The sequence below is a fragment of the Calonectris borealis genome, unplaced genomic scaffold (assembly GCF_964195595.1).
Source record: "Calonectris borealis unplaced genomic scaffold, bCalBor7.hap1.2 HAP1_SCAFFOLD_73, whole genome shotgun sequence".
Taxonomy (NCBI): Eukaryota; Metazoa; Chordata; class Aves; order Procellariiformes; family Procellariidae; genus Calonectris; species Calonectris borealis.
The window spans coordinates 517,887-530,545 of record NW_027441475.1 but is presented as its reverse complement, the minus strand read 5'-3'; the positions used below and the strand labels follow the sequence as shown (position 1 = coordinate 530,545).

The window sequence follows — 12,659 nt, the reverse complement described above, 5'->3', positions numbered from 1 at the left end:
AAACGTTACCTTTGCTTGGAGTGCCATGCCTTTAGATATGGGGGTGTATTGCCTTTCCTTCCCTGGTGTGAGCACAGAGAACTGAGAGGTGTTTCCATCGGGGGGCGGGAAAGCCATCCAACAGTCATCACAAGCCTCAGGGCATGTGGTCCTTGATGGAGGCGTAAGTGCTTGGGACAGTTTTACTTCTAAGCCCTAAGCCTAACCCTAAAACGAAACCCTAAGCCTATCCCTAAGCCTAAACCCGAACCATAATCCTAACCCCGACCCTAACCCTAACCCTAACGATACCCTAAGCCTAACCCTAACCCTAGCCCCTAACCCTAACATTAAGATAAGGCCAGGAAGCAGGACACGGCGATAGAAAAAAGAGAAGGAGAGGGAGCAGGAGAAAGAGATGGAGAGAAAGGAAAAAATAGCAGCAGGCTATAGGACAGACAGGGAGGAATTAGAAACTACAGACAGGGAGAGAGACAGAGAAAGAGAAAGCAAAAAATAGTGATGGGCTAAAGGCAGAGAGGGAGGAGTTAAAAAATGGGGGCAGGGGACTGGTCTGTGGCCATAAACATAAATGGTCATTGGCTTCTTTGACTGAACTTTCCATGAATGCCACAAGATACACTCAAGCACCCTGAGATGTCCCCTCCCTTTGCCGGCCCTGCACCGCGGGCAGCCGAGCGCCACACGGCCAAGCCCGCTGCATCTGCCCCAGGCTGTCTTGCCCTGGCTGGCTGCTGACAGGAGGGGACACCAGGTGGTGACCGCCTGGGGGGTGACAGGAGGGACACCAGGTGGTGACAGCCTGGGGGGTGACAGGACACCAGGCGGTGATGGGCCCGGGGGGTGACAGGAGGGACACCGGGCAGTGACAGGCCTGGGGGGTGACAGGAGGGACATCAGGTGGTGACAGCCTAGGGGGGTGACAGGAGGGACACTGGGCAGGGACAGGCCTGGGGGGTGACAGGAGGGACACCAGGCAGTGACAGGCCTGGGGGGTGGCAGGACACCGGGTGGTGACAGGCCAGGGGACAGCAGGGAGACCAGCGGCCCGGGGTGGTGACAGGCCCGGGGCTGACGGGCCCCCCCTCCCCTCGGGGGCGCTTGGTGTTAGGATGAAGAGCGCGGGGCCGCCACGCCCACGTGACGCGGGCCTTTTGTCATAATGCGCTGGGTCACGTGAGGCGCGGGGGGTGGGTGCAGTGTGCCGTTGCGTGTGCACAGTGACACGCTCGCAGCGGCCCGTGCGGTTGTCGGCCAGGAAGGCCATGGCGGAGCGCCGCAGCCTCTGAGCGCCGCCGGCCCGCTCGAGCTCAGCCCGCGCTGCTTGCCCTGGCCTCCTCGGTGGAGGAGGAACCGCCGCGGGCCCTCACCTGGCACAGCGGCCGCGACGCTGTCTGCCGCGGTAGACGCCATCACGGAGCAGGCACCTCCTGGCCCCAACCACGTCGTGCGTCCACTACAAGTTCGCCTCCAAGCTGAACCATGACATGGTCACCTTCAACGGCCTCCACATCTCCCGGTGTGACCTCAAGCACCAGATCATGGGCCGCGAGGAGCTGAAGGCGGCCAGCTGCGACCTGCAGATCACCAACGCCCAGACCAAAGAAGGTGCGCGGGGGCGGCGGGCGCGGGGCCTCGGGCACCGCCCGGCTGGCGGCGTCGCAGACCACCCTGCGTCGGCCGTGGCCTGCGGGAGCCGGGCTCTGCTCTTTGTGGGTCATCCCCACGTAGCGTGAGTCAGGCTGGGGCCCATGCCGCCAGCATGCGGCGGGACCGGGAGGGCAAGCGGCGCTGGGCATTAAGTGGGGTGGGAAGCCATAATGCGATTCGGCCACCATCGGTAGCTGTGACTTGTGTTGGGGGCCTCACAGAGCTGTTCTTCTGTAGTTGCTGTTCTGACAACTACCTTCAGATCTGTGTTGTAGACATGGAGCTAGGCGTAGAAGAGTACGTGGTTGATGTGTGACATACGGCGCTTACAAAAGCTTTGGTTTCCTGGAATTCTTCTAGGTAAAATGAGAAGGAAATGTGGGAGCATATCTTGTAATAACCAACTTGCCAGATTTCTTTGAAATGTGGTGGAGAAAGCTGAAAGTGATAGAAATAAAAGAGATGGCTAATTTGAAGAAAAGAAACCACCTGGATTTGGTGAATTTCGTGACTTAATTTTGACTTCAACTTGTTTTACTCCACTGCATTGGAAAATGGGTTTTGCGGCTGTTGCACAAACTGCCCACTAGCAACATTTTGGATCAGGAGCGTATCTGTGAGTTAAAATCTGTGCAGACCCTTGAAAGCCGTCTTGCGCATGAGTGTTCTCCGTATCTAAATTATACTTTGGAATTTCTTGTTAATATAACTTCTTTTCCACACCAAAGACATGGTCATTCAGATGCTATTGAGCATCATTTCATCATTCGTTTCTAAGGGTGGTTTTTTTTCCTGTACTACATGTTAACCGTATCAGGGCAGTACTGAAGTTTTATGGCAGAACGTTTATGGTGGATATACGTAAGAAATGTTCTTAGAGACATCATAAATTCTTTTAAATCTAACAAATGGTGCTTGATTCTTAGAGATGATAATGGTTTCGTATTACTTAGTAGGATATTTCAGTTTGGTAATCTGCCATCTCGATAAGTTTGAATGTGATTAAAGACTTTGGGATGTGACTTTTCAGAAATAAAAAGACTTGTAAAGTGTTTTCATTCCTTAAACATTACATTTCTTTTTTTTTTTTTTCCCCCCCTGTGGTTCTGTGACACTCTTACAACAGGCTTTTCTTTAAAATGTGTACTAGTGTTTTTTTTCCTCTTCCTGTTTCATGTCTAAAACTTAAAGAGAGTAGTATGTACACTGCGGTAACTGTAACTTCAGCCCTAGCCTTTAAAGTGGTTGGACCTAAAGCTTGCTGTTTATCTGCAGATACTTAAACTATTTTCAGGAGAGTGTCTGTGAAGAGCCTTAACAGCACAACGTTAGGGGTCTTAGGGATGCCACCTGACAGGGCTTGACGATGTATACAGTATCTTTGGTTTTCAGACCATTGTTCTGATTCGCTCTGCAAAGGTAAGGGCTTTGAATATTTAAAACTGTAGGCAGATTACAGGGGATGCCTGCTGATAGTGCTTTAAAATATTCAGTCCTATCCAGCTTGTGTAAGTACAATAGAAAAAGCATTCTCCTTGGAGAGATCTTTGCATTTTAAGCTTACTCAGTCCAAGTGTCTCAGGTAGTTGTTTTTTTTTGTTTGGGCCTTATGTAAAAGGTCAGAAGGCTTTCCTCCTCTTCAGAAGACTAACAGGGTGTAAGCCAAGGCAAAGCATGGAGAGCTTCAGGCACACGCTGTTCCTGAAAGGCTTTTCAAGGCTGTCTTCCTAAGTAATTTCGTTTGGACCTCTCTGCTCTGCAAAAAGGGAATGGATCGAACGAATTCACGTCCCTTTGGTTAATTCAAACTAGATGATTAGCTTAAGAGGGGAGATACCACTTGAGTTTGAGCCAATTCTGCCCTACTTGTGAAAGCAAGCTCAAAAAAACCCCAAAATGTCTGTGATCCAAATTCTAGCACTGCCAGTTCTGTTTCCATTTAAACGTAAAGCCCTGAGCAGCTGAGAAGTGTGGTTGTTGATGGATTAAGCTCCAAGAAACAGGCAGAGGCGGCAGGCTCTCTTCTGTGTTCTGTCAGGCTTGAGCACTGGCAGCACAGGTGACTGGTTTTTAGTTAACAGCTATGAAAGCAATGGCGCAGAGTTCTCGTGCTTTAGCTAAGTGCCTGTTTGGTTGCAGGGCAAGCTAGTCAGACTTTAGAATCTGGTTTAGGCAGGTGAGACTTTGCTGTGGTTTGTTTTTCTCCAAAGATCTATGGGTTTTGTAGCCTAACGGAAGCAAAAGCAACTTTAAGCTAGGTCAGGAAAGAACCTCGTGCATTAGCAGACTCTCCTTTAGTGACCTTTGAGTCCATTTTGCTGTTGGCATTCAAACTGTTTTAAAAAAAGGAAAAAGATTTTGCTGCTTGTGTTTGATTCTCAAACCCCAAGATTTCTTGAAATATACTGTTAGTGTGTTGAGACGATGAAAGCGTGATGTTACATATAAAATTTTGCTTTTGTATCTGTAAAGGGATTCTGCGAAGTGCTACGTAATTACATATGAGCATGCATTCTTACGAATTGACTGATGTTTTTCTCTGTATTTATGTTGTTTTCAGAATACACAGATGAGAATGCCCTGATTCCTAAGAACTCATCGGTAATTGTTAGAAGAATCCCTGTTGGAGGAGTTAAAGCTACCGGCAAAACCGATGTTATGTAAGTATCCATAAAGCATTGTATTCTTTGTTAGGGGTTTCAGTGTGTTAACTTTTTTTATGGATATTAGTTTACAGAGGCGTTCTTTCTTGTTAAAGCTGCTGTTAATTTTTGTTGGCATGGGGTAGATTTTAATGTATGTGTCCGAAAGTGGTCTTACATTTTTAGGCCTGCTGGGACATGGGGTTCGAACTCCAACCATGGTAACTTTTAAGATTATTCTATTGGGTTTGTTCTTGGGGTTGATTGTTCTGAGACCCAAGTTGTAGATCCTGTTTCCTCGACGTGCAGAGATTCCTTATTATATGTGTTGGCTTTTATGGCTTTTATAGTAAAGACAGATACGCATTGTAGCGTAAACGCATACTTTGTTCCCGTCTCAGAAGAGCCTGATTCTCAGTGTTTGACTATTTCTGGCATTTGGGGGGGATATGGCAGGTATTCTTACGCCCCAAATCTGGGTTTTTTGCATACTAGCTATAGAGGAAAGACCAAGGTTTACCAGTTGGCGAACGATGCAAACAAGAAGTTCCATTCGTAAGCGATTCCTATGCGTTTCCTCAAGACAATGTCCGTTTCAGGCAAGAGAAAAAGAACAATATCCTAAAGTGTATTGCCTTTTGTGCAAGTACGATGAAGGAATAGTTAATCCTTTCCAAACTTGAAACTCAGTAAGCAGTTTAGCACATTACCAAATGTTACTAGTTATCTTGCTACGTCTGTTTTTACCCTAAGCTGGTATCTGTGCTCCGGGTTTTGGTTCTGTATTCCTAAGATTTACGGAGGACAGAGAATCAGGTGTATTGATTAAAATTACAGCTATTCCAATGCAGTGCTGACTAGAGGATTACTGCTGTCATTTATGTATTCATACAGTCCAGTTCTATATCAGCTACATTAGCATTGTTTGAACGGTCATGTTTTCCAGCCGCCTTAAAGATAGGTCTCTCCACCACAATTAGTAGATATTATTAGCTTGTGGTTTTGCCATGTCTTTCTAATGTTGGTTCTCAATAAATCAAGTAGACGGATGAGTTACACTGTGTCTCGAACAAAGAGTACAGCAGCCTCCCGGTACCCACGAGGCATCTGCAAGCAAAAAACCCTGAATTTATGTGGCTCTGCATCTCAACTTTGGGCGTATTCCTGCAGTAGTTGTTGCAGTGTTTTCAGGCACCCTCTAGTAATTCTGGACACCGCAGCACTGTGCTTATAAACATGGCCTTGTTTTGGGGGTTAATTTAAACACGTCTGCTTAGTGCTGTCTTGTCAGTGCATCCTCTGTTTCGGGCACCCTCTCCTGGTATTGTAATGCTGCCCTAAAATGAGAGGATAGATGCGGCTAGCATCAAAGGTCAGATACATACCTGTATGTATAAGGGGATAAGGAAGGAACGGCACCGCTGTTCTAGCGCTGAAAATTAACCAGGCAGATTAGCTTTCTAGTCTTTCAGCTGTGAACATTGCAGAAACAACTGGTAGAGTGGTGGATGTTTGGGAATGATGAATGTATGCTGTAATGGTGGAGAGGCCTTCAAAAATGCGTTACTCTCCTTTTAGTACGCTCTTGAAGGTAAATGTATGAAGAATCCATGCTGTGGTAATCTAAAGGATGTCCTTGTCCTTCCTCAACTTCAGGAGGTACGTGGCTGTCGTTGCGAGCCTGGTGGTGTTCTAGCAGTGGCAGGGAGCGTGCGCCTTTCTATTTGTACACCAGTTGCACAGCAGCCTTTGAATTGCCTCTGCTCATGGGACACTTTGGATGATGTGTGAATTGTTTGTTAACGACATCAATGGTTGCATGGCTGATTCATGATGAGTAGCGTGCAGATACAGATCAATGAGTATGTGGAATCTCAGCAAGTTTTCAAATTTAATAAATATTTCCTAAAATATCGTAGCATTTTCAAGATTATCTTGAAGCAAATTCTGGCAACCAAGACCTTTTTTTTTTGTCACAGGTCTCCTAAATCGCACAAAGGCCTAGGACCTGCTTTCAGGTGACATTTCTACTACTGTTTTTAGTCCATATAGCATATGTAACACATTTAGTGGTTTGGCACTTTCATGGCTAAGATATCTGAACACAGTGCTTGGGCTTCCACAGAGAAACACTGTTCTAAAGACGATGCTGCTGACATTGTTGTTATTTGTCAGATGACTGATTTTTTTCACTTAAGTAAAGGTGCACTTGGAAGTGTCTAGACTATCACTGTTCTTTCTTAGAAACTAAAGGACTCCATCTGGTACCTATTTGTAATACTAGCGATACACAGATTGGCTAAAGTTACCTTCGTATTTTGATGGTTGATTATTTATGAACACAAAACTGTAGTACAGACTTCCTGGTTTTGATACTTATGTAGCAGAGACAAACTATCTGAGGACTTCCCCTTGCACGGTCGTGTTCTATATCCGTAAGCCTTAGAGAAATTTGTGACAAAGCAGAAATGGGATTCTGGGGGGTTTTTTTAGTTGCACTGAATGTACCAAGAGACAATGGTTTATGTATATGAGTAAATTTCCAGATTCACTCGACTATCAGAACATAAAGTTTTGATGTTCAGGTTTTATAATCTGTTTTCAGTGCTTTATGTTTTTGGTACAAGTGCTGTATTTGAAGTTCTGATCACCTTTATTTCTTCTAGAAGTCAAACTGAGCCAGTAAGTGGAACATCAAAAGCAGTATATAAAAACACAGTCTCACACTTTTTGCTGCACGCTGCACTTAAGGTAGCCTTGGATTAATTTTCCAAACATTAACTTAATAGCTTTTCCAGTAAAACATAGTATATGTTGTAAATACAATGTATTTGATTCAGCATAGTAGAAACGGAGTAATGCCATCATTTGCACAGTTCTATCTAATGTGAATATTGGTGTTTGTGCCTAGTAATGCATTGTATTTCATACTGGATATGCTAGACTATTTCCTGAACGACTTTGTGTTGTACAGATAATGTACAATCGTTTTTAGATCACGTAGGTTCAAGGTTTGCACAACTGAACATGGTTTTTGAAAATGTTATCAAAAACCACTGAGAAACCATTATTGTTAAACATGGTACTGTTTCTTACTTTTGACTTGGGGGTTCAAACAAATACCAAAACCAACATGTCCCACACGTTTTGAGGACAGTTCTGTGCAGCTAAATGCTTCCTTTTCATGTCCTTAAAGACTTGGGTATTTGTTCCTGAAACTGTATAATTGAAGCGATATTGTTTGAGTGCATAACTGAGTGCATAACTGTCTTTAATAGATTGCTGTGAATTTAAATATCGTTGCTACACAAAGTGGTATTCTAAAGTTCTACATTTGACCTTTCCGCTTTATCAGATGAAGCAGTTCAGTTTAATAGTTTGTCTGCAAATGAAAATACGTAAAACCCAGTGTACAAATTTTGGCACAAGGTTAGAGCCTGGTGCATTTGTAAAGGGTAAAATCCCTGTCATTTTTCTTAACCTCCGCCTGCAGTACGTTTTTGGATCTGGGTGACTTCAGGGCTGGATGCTGCTTTAATTTCCCAAAGGCTAAGCTTTTCTTTAGGATACTGCCACTTTGAATTTACATTTGGAAAAGGGGCAGCGTTTTTCTTCAGGTTTGAAGACACTGTCGTTCTGCTGCTAAAACAGAAATAAGTAACACAAGGAAATACTTGGCTGATTAGTTTACAAACCACACTGAAAAGAAGTTTCCTGTAGTGATGCTTCCTTTTCAAATAAATATTTTTTAAAAATCCTTTTTAGCTGAAAATTGATAGCTTCCTTACCCCTTCGACTTTTAAGCAGCTGTGAGCATTTGACAAGGGTCCCTCTCTGAGATATTCTGGAGCAATAAGTTGATCTCCAGCGGGTTTGGTTAGTTTAGCTTCTTCTCCTTAACCACATAGGCACTCTTAAGCTGTCACAGGTTTGGACTTTGTTTTGAACAAATACCAACTACACTAGGTTGGAAATGGCTCTTTCAGTGACACTCGGAGGATATAGTGCAGACTGTCAGACTACAGTAGAGGTTAACTATTGCTCTGTTTTTGATTGTAGAACTTGAATGTGAGTTTAATTTTTTGTGAACAGATTGATGACTCTTCTGCATCTATTTCTCTGGCCCAGCTGACTAAGGTACATATATATTCCTAAAAAAAAGTGTTTGCTTTGTATTTTTAAATCTTATACTGTGATCTATAGCTGGAGAACTGTTGTCATGTGAACAAACCTTTAATTTAATTTTTAATAATTTAAAGTATTTCTTTTAACTTTAAAATGTGTGTATATTTTGATACTATCCTGGTAAAGAGTAGTTGCCAGTTTGGGAAGATAGAAGGGGGAGGACCTTATCAGCCGCAACGTAATGTTGCAGTATTACTCATCTTCAAGACACAAAGAAGAAGCACTTCAGCAGCTGTTTACCGTTTTTCATACTTTTCGTTCATTTTGCATTGGAAACTAACACAATTTTCACAGAAGAATTTAATTGGCTGTAAGTGACGGACATTTCAGGGGGGTTTGCAAGAGCCAAAATAGAAGCGTTTCTGGAACACGGACAACTGCATGGCTATTTTTGAATTTCTAGGCGCTACAGTTATAGATCCATGCTTTGAATGCTGCACAATTTCATACACTGTAGTATATATACAGTGGACAACACAATCTAATTTGTTTGATCGCAGACTGTGTAAATTGTGCAAATGCACCTAATTGTTTACAGGAAAATACTGATGCGTATGGGTGGCATATTAGCAAACGTGACCTTCTGAAACTGTTGTAATGCCATGTTTTGCTATGGAACTGCTTGCATTTTTTGCTCAACAACATGTAACTTTGTCTGGGAAAGCACTAGGGATTGCACTTTGTGAAAAGGCGTAGTGCTAGCCAATTAAATTACTAGTCTTTAAAGTTACAAAGATTAGAGAAGGCAGGGCCTAATGCAGAGGAGCTAGTCCTTTCTTCTGAAAATAAAGGCTGGAGTTCCTTTCCCAGAAAGAAAAATCTCTTCCCACTGGTAACTTCTTCCCTCTCTCACTGCAGAAATTAAATTGTGGACATTTGGTAAGAAAAAAAAAATAGTTTGGAAGGTAGCCACCAGGAGAAATTGGTCTCTGTTAGCGCTGTCCCTAAACATGTCCTTGGTTCTGTAAACTCAGGTGAAGTTTTACTCTAAAATGTGAAAAACTGTCCAAGTGGTGTACACATTTAAGCTTTTGAGAAAATGTAAGTATTTCAGAAAAATAGAGGAACATAGGATAAAGCAGCTCCAAACGGTTCCTTACTCTAACCTCCTCAGTGCAGACTGGCTTAGCATGGAGGCAATGTGTTGTAAAAAGTTTTCTGTTTTATTATGCATTAAATGCCATCTTGAATTTTGGTCTATTCCTAGTAATGTCTTGTGGGTTTTGGATGTGTTTTGTAAACGGCTTGGGTTCAAACAAATTAGTCAAGTATCTGTAAAATCTTCTGTAAATGTTAATGGAAATGACTTCATAGATGTCCATCTGGATTATGTTACAGTTGAGAAAAAGCTGTGTATATGAAACAGCCCTTTAACAAAATGCTGAAACAAGTTGGTTGCTTTTGTGAATGAATGCATCTAAAACCAAAACCATGAGTGGTTGATCTGAATGATAGGTGCTTGAGGGTCCAAATCATTTACAGTCACTCCCTTAGACCCTGCTTGTATCTGTACTAGTGTGTAATAAAAGCATTTGAACAAATACTACTTTAAAAAAATCAGCTGGCTTCAATAATTTGAAGATCCAGTTCTGCATAACATTTATATTACAATTTGTATGTTAAAAGGACACGGTCAACTGGAAAAAAACTGCAGGTTTTGCTTATTGTAGTTAACTTGCTTCCTATGAAGAAGTTAGTGGGGGGGAACATGAAGAGCCTAAGGTTTTGAGTGGCCAGGAATGCTCTTTTCAAGTAGGTTAACAGGCACATAAACAGCCTGTGATGATGTAAGGACTCCCCAGAACATCTTTTGGACAACTCTGTTTCATATAAGCAGCTGTTTTCATGCAACCTCAGCTGGCGTTGTGCTGCTCTTTACAGGGTTGGGTGAGTGGTGTTCTCTTTGGCAGTGTGGGCTTAAATGTGTTTCTAATGTATGTGTCAAATAATTACCTGTTAAACAGAGTGCCAATCTGGCTGAAGCCAATGCTTCCGAAGAAGATAAAATAAAAGCTATGATGCTACAGTCTTGCCAGGAATATGATCCAATCAAGTAAGTCGAATGATAATGTCAAATCTGTTCTTTGAAGATTATGGAAAAATTGTAGAGAAGTTTGTTTTAACGAGAGAGACACGTGCATACCTTTTTCTTCTTTGCCGCAAACCCTTTTAGTTACATGAAGAAACCCTGGGGTCCACCTCCACCATCATCTGCTTGCTCTCGTTGCGGAAAACCTGGCGACTGTATAAAGAACTGCCCAACAAATGGGGTAAGACTGTGGGGGACTTCTGGTGTTCCTTAGCTTTTCATTTTTTTACCTTGGCAGTTACGTAACAAATCCATGAATACTCATATTAAGAATTGTTTCTCTTGGGGTGAAAGACAGAGGTTCATAGGGCAATGTTGCAAAGCCCTTCAAAATCCAAGGGAAACCTGGCATTATAAATGTAAACTTTTCTTTTTTCTAGGTCATAGACATTAAGTATGTCCACAGATCTTGCTCTGTGAACTTTCATGCATATTTTTATATATTTCAATATTACTGGAAATGTTTCTGGTTTTAACTCTGTTTAATGACAGTTCACAGTTTTTAGTATTTCATGTAAAACCAAGATGTTTCTGTTGACCCCATCTATTGAATATTTGTGCTCTGAATTGCGCTTTGGAGGAGGAGCGGGTTTGTATCTCTTTTCTGAGGGGATGGTGAGCTAAGGGATATTTCACCCTTAAAGAACCTGAACTTAAGCCAAAGAACGGAATGAGTTCAAAACACTGCTCAAGCCTTTGGAACATCCTGGCTATATTCATTTAGGAAAATAAGTATTTTAGTCGAGCAACCCTTATGCTGGGTAAAAGGAGAGGATTAAAGGCTTTTGCTGCTTAAAATAATCATTGAAATGTCATTTTAAGTGTGGGTCTTAAAAGGAGATATGTCTGCATTTCTTTTCTTAACAGGACAAAAATGTTGAGCCTGTTCCCAGAATTAAAGAGCACAGGAATTCCAAGGAGTTTCATGATGGAGGTGAAAGACCCCAATACAAAGGGTGCTATGCTGACAAACACTGGAAAATACGCGATACCAACTATTAATGCGTAAGTATGGAATTAATTGGACTGGCCAAAAAGTGAGCGAGAGAAACCATGCGTGCATGTCTGAGTGGCTATGCAACCAAGTTGGCCAGCATCTGTAATTACGGGGCAGGAAGCACTGTCATTGTGCTTAACCATAGAATCTGTGATACTTTTGAATATTAAAATAGGGTGGTCCTGCTGTTCGTGCCCCTGGAAGTTGGTTAAACGTGTGGTATGCTAAGAATCTGTATTTCTGCAAAACATTTCAGTAGTGTTTGCAGTGGAGTCGTTCTCTCTGAAAGCTCGTTTTGCTTTTGGTTTATGTTTCAAAGGCTTCTTGCAAAATTTAACAAGTAGCTGTTGGACTGAGATTTCCGCCCCCTCTGACTTTTATCAAATCCCATGTGTGAAACAGACTGAAGTTTTCCTGTTGCTATAAACTAAGAAAATACTGCTGTGTGCTGACAGGAGTGGCTGTTTTAAAATGCACTTGGTAGCACTTCTGTGTTTCTGTCATGGATCTCGTTTTGTAGGAAATAGAAAGGATTCTCGCGTGTGAGTTGGCCGGGCTCATCGAGAGGGCTTTAAACTAGATTCGAAGGGGGACGGGGATAAAACCAGGCTCTCTAGAGAAGAGCCTAGGGTTTGCACGCCATTGTCGGGGGAGAAATCGGCAGCCCAGCTCAAGTGCATCTATACCAATGCACGCAGCATGGGCGGCAAACAGGAGGAGCTGGAAGCCATTGTGCAGCGGGGTAGCTATGACTTAGTCGCCATCACGGAAACGTGGTGGGATGAGTCTCACGATTGGAGTGCTGCAATGGACGGCTATAAGCTTTTCAGAAGGAACAGGCGAGGAAGGAGAGGCGGTGGAGTAGCCCTGTATGTTAGGGAATGCTTCGACTGTCTAGAGCTCAATGATAGTGATGACGAGGTCGAGTGCTTGTGGGTAAGGATGAGGGGGAAGGCCAACAAGGCAGATATCCTGCTGGGGGTCTGTTATAGACCACCTGGCCAGGAAGAGGAGGCAGACGAAATATTCTACCAGAGGCTGGCAGAAGTCTCCCAGTCGCTAGCCCTTGTTCTTGTGGGGGACTTCAACTTTCCGG

The 12,659-nt window shown here is 43.2% G+C and overlaps 1 pseudogene; it reads left to right on the top strand.

The window, feature by feature from the left end:
- The first annotated feature begins 4,429 nt into the window (after positions 1–4,429).
- On the top strand, positions 4,430–11,575 carry LOC142076608 (E3 ubiquitin-protein ligase RBBP6-like; annotated as a pseudogene).
- Positions 11,576–12,659: the final 1,084 nt, after the last annotated feature.